The sequence below is a fragment of the Scyliorhinus canicula genome, chromosome 12 (genome assembly GCF_902713615.1).
Source record: "Scyliorhinus canicula chromosome 12, sScyCan1.1, whole genome shotgun sequence".
NCBI classification, from domain to species: domain Eukaryota; kingdom Metazoa; phylum Chordata; class Chondrichthyes; order Carcharhiniformes; family Scyliorhinidae; genus Scyliorhinus; species Scyliorhinus canicula.
The window spans coordinates 53,972,726-53,978,832 of record NC_052157.1 but is presented as its reverse complement, the minus strand read 5'-3'; positions in this window follow the sequence as shown (position 1 = coordinate 53,978,832).

Below are 6,107 nucleotides of genomic sequence, written 5' to 3'. Positions count from 1 at the left end.
CCCATACAGTGATGGGACGTGGGTCTGTATCTGATTGCCCCACACGGTGATGGGACGTGGGTCTGTGTCTGTCAAGGGACAGTAGCACTCATACTTACATCTCGGTGAAATTTGATGCTATTTAACCTGTGTTCATTTACAGAGCCGCAGTAATGCCCCCGGTGTACCCACCTTGCTTTACAATCACATGGATCGTTGGAAGAAGATTCGACAGAGGTAAGCTGGACGACTCCAGGCTGCGAGTTCCGAAAGAGACTCGCGCTGACTTACATCTCGTTTGACCCGCGAGACTGTCAGTGTCTCCCCATATGACACTGATGAGTTGTGTGCTCTCGACGTCACAGGAAATGATCTATCCTTGTTTAACTAAATATAATCTAATCCCTTTCCCATTCACTCCAACTGTACACAATCCTAATGCAACCAAACCCCATCCCATTCACTCCCTCTGTACACAATCCCAATGGGCCCAATCCCCTTCCCGTTCACTCCCACTGTTCACAATCCAGTGGACCCAAGTCCCATCCCGTTCACTCCCACTGTGCACACTCCCAATGGACCCAAACCCCATCCCGTTCACTCCCACTGTACACCAACCCAATGGACCCAAACACCTTCCCGTTCACCCCCACTGTACAAAATTCCAATGGATCCAAACCCCTTCCCGTTCACTCCGACGTACACAATCCCAATGGAACCAAATCACATCCCGTTCAGTCCCACTATAAACAATCCCAATGGTCCCAAACCCCTTCCTGTTCACATCCATTGTATGTAATGGACAGCATTTCTTTTCCAGTGTCTGTCACTGTGATATGGCGTGAGATTGCATTGTGGCGCTGGTTACGATGTGCAGCTTCTCTGGTTTGAGTTCATGTTGCTCAGCCATGCTCTGGTCTTGTCTTCCTTTAGGTGGAAGGAGTCCTCTCACAGGAACCAGCACCGTTACACAGAGAGCATGAAGATCCTGAAGGAGATGTTTGAAAGGCAATGAGGGCTCACCCTGCTATGGATCAGGACAAACCACTGTGTGGCCTTATACAGAGGCCCCAGCTGAGATCCTTTCCCAGCTCCGCAATTTGATCTGTATGTACACGCGGGCGTATTGACTTTGGTGCGTTACAGCACTCCCAGCCCTCCCCCTCGACTTGGCGTCTTCACAGTGGGATGTGCAGGGAACGGGTTACTGGCCTATCTCTGATTTGGTTGTGGCTGAAGACAGCACTTGTTCCTCTGGACTCTGTGGATTAAGTGATGACCCCCGGCCCCCTCACTCTTCCTGACTGTGGTCGGAGCAGTCAGTTTCCAGCTCTCCTTCCCCCTCTGCTGTCAAGTCAAACCGTGGCTGGGCATGGGGGGACAGACCCTGCAGTATCAGGGGATCTGAGTTAGAAACAATGAGACTGAAGTCAGTCTGCTCTGGATCTTGATTGTTGTTTCCCCTGCGGAAGCAACGTGTCATTTTGGTGGGCGTGTTTTGTCAGAGTCAGTTGTCTGCCTGTGCATCAGCATATGTCCAAGTAATTACGTTCCTTGTTGTTCTGTCTGTATGCATATCCATTTATCTGTATCTCTGTGCGGGTCGGTATGGTGGCGCAATGTTTAGCATTGCTGCCTCAGAGCGCCGAGGACCAAGGTTCGATCCCGGCCCTGGATCACTGTATCTGTGGAGTTTGCACATTCTCCCGTCTATCTGGGTTTCACCCTCACAACCCAAAGATGTGCAGGATAGGTGAATTGGCCAAGCTAAATTTCCCCTTAATTGGAAAAGTGTTATAAAAATTCAGTATCACTGCGTCTATCTGTCTGTAACCATGTCTGTTTGACTGACTTAAATATTTGTGTGTATAGGTCAGTGTATCTGCAAGTGTATGTGCGTATCTCTGTTTATACAAGTTCATATGTATCCATTCCTCTACAGTTGTCTGCATCTGTATGTCTGCGTCTATGTCTGAATGTACTGGTCTGGCTGGCTGCTAGCTGTGTGATGACAAGTCTGTATGTACCAATTTATGTGGTAAAACTGTCTGCGCAAGGAATCAGCCAAGGCCATTCCACTGAAAGGCAGGGGAGCTCATTGCCATCACCTCAATCCAAATGCCAAGGCAGATTCCGTATCCTACCCCTCGGAGAGCTCAACCGAAACTCAGAACTGTGAAACTAACTCGCTGATGGAAGGGTTCCTGCCTACCGTGACCAGGGTTCTTATCCTGATGCTTTGTCCATTTCAGCCTGGTACGGTTGGTAGCTCAGACATACTCTGCATTCTCACTAAGTTTAAATTTAAGATGTAGTGTTGTCATTTTAGCGAATAAATCTCTGTGCCAAAGGGGCATGAACACTGTGAATTTCTTCATATCCAGCACTCATTCTGTTGGTAAGTAGGGCTCAAATACAATCGGCTGCTTTTGATGATACCTACTACCACTGCAGCGTAACTGCCAGGATCCTGCTCCTGATCACTCCACTGACCCCTGAGAGAGAGGATTCCTGGTTTCGAGAGAAAGTGGGGAAATCAGTCCGGGTTTGGTTCCTGCTCTTAATCACTGTCCAGTGATCCCGGGGTTAGAGACATATGAGAAGAGATTGAGTCGGTTAGGATTGTATTTGCTGGAGTTTAGAAGAAAGGGGGAATCTCATAGAAACCTATAAAATTCTAACAGGACTGGACAGGGTATATGCAGGAAGGATGTTTAAGAATGTGGGGGTGTCCAGAACCAGGGGTCACACTCTGAGGATATAGGGTAGACCATTTAGGGCAGAGATGAGGAGAAATGTCTTCACCCAGCGAGCGGTCGGCCTGTGGATTTCACTACCACACAAAGTAGTTGAGGCCAAAATTTTTTAAAAAAAAACTAAATTTAGAGTACCCAATTCATTTTTCCAGTTAAGGCACAATTTAGCGTGGCCAAAACACCTAACCGGCACATGTTTGGGTTATGGGGGCAAAACCCGTGCAAAAGATGGGAAGAATGTTGCAAACTCCACACGGACAGTGACCCAGAGCCGGGATCAAACCTGGAACCTCTGTGCCGTGAGGCAGCAGTGCTAACCACTGCGCCACCATGCTGCCCCTACATTTTATGTTTTCAAGACGCAATTAGATATAACACTTGGGGGCAGCACGGTGGCGCAGTGGGTTAGCCCTGCTGCCTCACGGCGCCGAGGTCCCAGGTTCGATCCCGGCTCTGGGTCACTGTCCGTGTGGAGTTTGCACATTCTCCCCGTGTTTGCGTGGGTTTCGCCCCCACAACCCAAAGATGTGCAGGTAGGTGGATTGACCACACTAAATTGCCCCTTAATTGGAAAAAATGAATTGGGTACTGGATGATGAACCATGATAATGAATGGAGTAGACTCGAAGGGCTTCGTACTCTTATTTTCTATGTTTCTCAGAGAGGAACAGAGGGTTCCTGCTCCTGATCGCTGTCCAGTAATCCATGGGTTAGAGAGAGGGGAAATCAGCCAGGGTTCCTGCTCCTTTCATAAGAACTAGGAGCAGGAGTAGGGCATTCAGCCCCTTGAGCCCACTCCACCATGCAATATGATCATGGATGATCTCTTGGCCTCAACTCAATTTTCCTGCTGGTTCTCCATAACCTATCAACCCATTAACTAAAATCTGTCTCCTCACATGTACTCAGTGTCCTGGCATCCACTGCACTCTGAAGTAATGAATTCCACAGATTCATGCCCCTTTGGGAGAAATAAATTTTCCTCGTCCGTTTTAAATTTGCTACCCCTTATCCTAAAACTAAAAAGAATGTCCCACAAGAGGAAGCATCCACTCCATGTCCACTTTATTCATACCTTTTATCATCTTGTACACCTCAATTTGATCTCCCCCTCATTCTTCAAAACTCTGGAGAGTACAGGCCTAAACTGCTCAATCTCTCTTCATACGACAAACCCCTGAACTGTGGAATTAATCTAGTGAACCTCCTCTGAAGTGCCTCCAATGCAACTACATCCCTCCTCAAAAAGGGGACCAAAACCGCACAGTACTCGGGTGCGGTCTCACCAATGTCATATACATTTGCAGCAATACTTATACGATCACTGTGATTTCTTGGTTTGGAACAGAAGGCCATTCAGCCCGTCGAGCCAGCGCCGTCAATTAGTAGATCATAGCTTATTGGACATTTCAGTGCCTTTTGCACCCATTACCCCCATAACCCCTTTATGGTAATCAGGCATCTCAATCTCAGCTTTAAATGCACTCGATGACTGACCTTCCACAAGCCTCTGGCGTAGAGAATTCCAAAGATTCACAACACTTTGTGTGAAGAAATTTCTCCTCATCTCAAGACTTCAATGCTCCCCCCCCCCCTCCTGTTCAGTTTGACATAATGTCTCCTGCTTCTGTACTCCTCGACCAGGGGAAACATCTTGTCTGTATCTCCTGTCTATTCCCTTTAATTATTTTGTAGGTTTCAATGAGATCACCTCAGCAAGAGAGGTTGAATAAACTCGGTTTGTTCTCACTGGAACGACAGAGGTTGAGGGGGCGACCTGAAAGAGGTCTACAAAATTATGAGGAGCATAGATTGAGCATACTTTTTCCCAGGGTAGAGGGGTCAATTACCAGGGGGGCATAGTTTTAAGGTGCATGGGGCAAGTTATTTTTACACAGAGGGTAGTGGGTGCCTGGAACTCGCAACTAGAGGAGGTGGTGGAAGCAGGGACGATAGTGACGTTTAAGGGGCATCTTGACAAATAAATGAATAGGATGGGAATAGAGGGATACGGACCCTGGAAGTGTAGAAGATTTTAGTTTAGACGAGCAGCATGGTCGGTGCAGGCTTGGAGGGCCGAAGAGCCAGTTCCTCTGCTGTACTTTTCTTTCTTCTTTGTCTCATGCATCTCAAGAGAATACAGGCCTGGTTTGTACCAATCTCAGTCCTGCCATCCCCGGAACGAGGCTGGTGAACCTTCCTCGCACTCCTCAATGGCAGTAATGTCCTTTCTGAGGCAAGGGGAGCAAATCTGCACCCAGGACTCCAGTTATGGTTTAACCAACCTCACTCCTCCTGTACTCAAATCTTCTCGTGAAAAAGACTAACATTCCATTTGCCTTCCTAATAGCTTGCTGCACCTGCATGTTTGCCTTCAGTGACTAATGGACAAGAGCACCCAGGTCCCTCTACAATTACACTTCCTAATTTTTTATTTAATTTTTCTTTTTCCAATTAAGGGGCAATTTAGCGTGACCAATCCACTTACCCGGCACATCTTTGGGTTGTGGGGGTGAGACCCACACCGACACAGGGAGAATGTGCAAACTCCACATGGACTGTGACCATGGCCAGGATCAAACCCAGGTCCCGGCGCCGTGAGGCAGCAGTACTAACCACTGTACCACCCTGCACTTTCTTACCATTTAGGAAATACTCTGCACATTTGTTGCTTCTACCAAAGTGGATGACCTCACATTTTTCCACATTATATTCTTGCCCACTCTTCAATCCTCCTGTAGTCGCTTTACATCTTCCTCACAACGCGTATTCCTGCCTATCATTCATTGGAAATGTTATGTTTGGTCCCCACATCCAAATCATTGATCTATATCGTGAACAGCTAGGACCCCAGGTTCTGATCCTCGCAGCATCCCACTACTCACAGCCTGCCAAAGCGAGAACAACCTGTTTATTCCTACTGTTTTCTGCCTGTCAGCCAATCCATAATCCATGTCAGTATATGGCCTTCCATCCCATGTGCTTTCATTTTGCTAACTAACCTCCTATGAGGGAAATTGTAAAAAAAAAACTACTGAAAATCCAAATATACTACATCCATAAATATAAAAGCAAATGATTGCAGATGCTGAAATCTGAAGCAGAAAATGCTGGACATTCGCAGCAAGTCTGACAGCATCTGTGGAGAGAGAAGGGAGCTAATATTGAGTGTGGGTGACTCTTTGTCAAAGCTGGAGAGAAATGGAAATGGGGTTAGATTTATTCTGGGGTGGGGGGACTAGTGGGCTGGATAGTGGGTCAGCAATAGGTGGAGATTGACAAAGATGTCGTGGACAGAAAGGCAAAGGTAATGTAAATGGGGGTGATTTAAGACTAAGAAGAATGCTGATAGTGGCACATAAGGAGATTAGA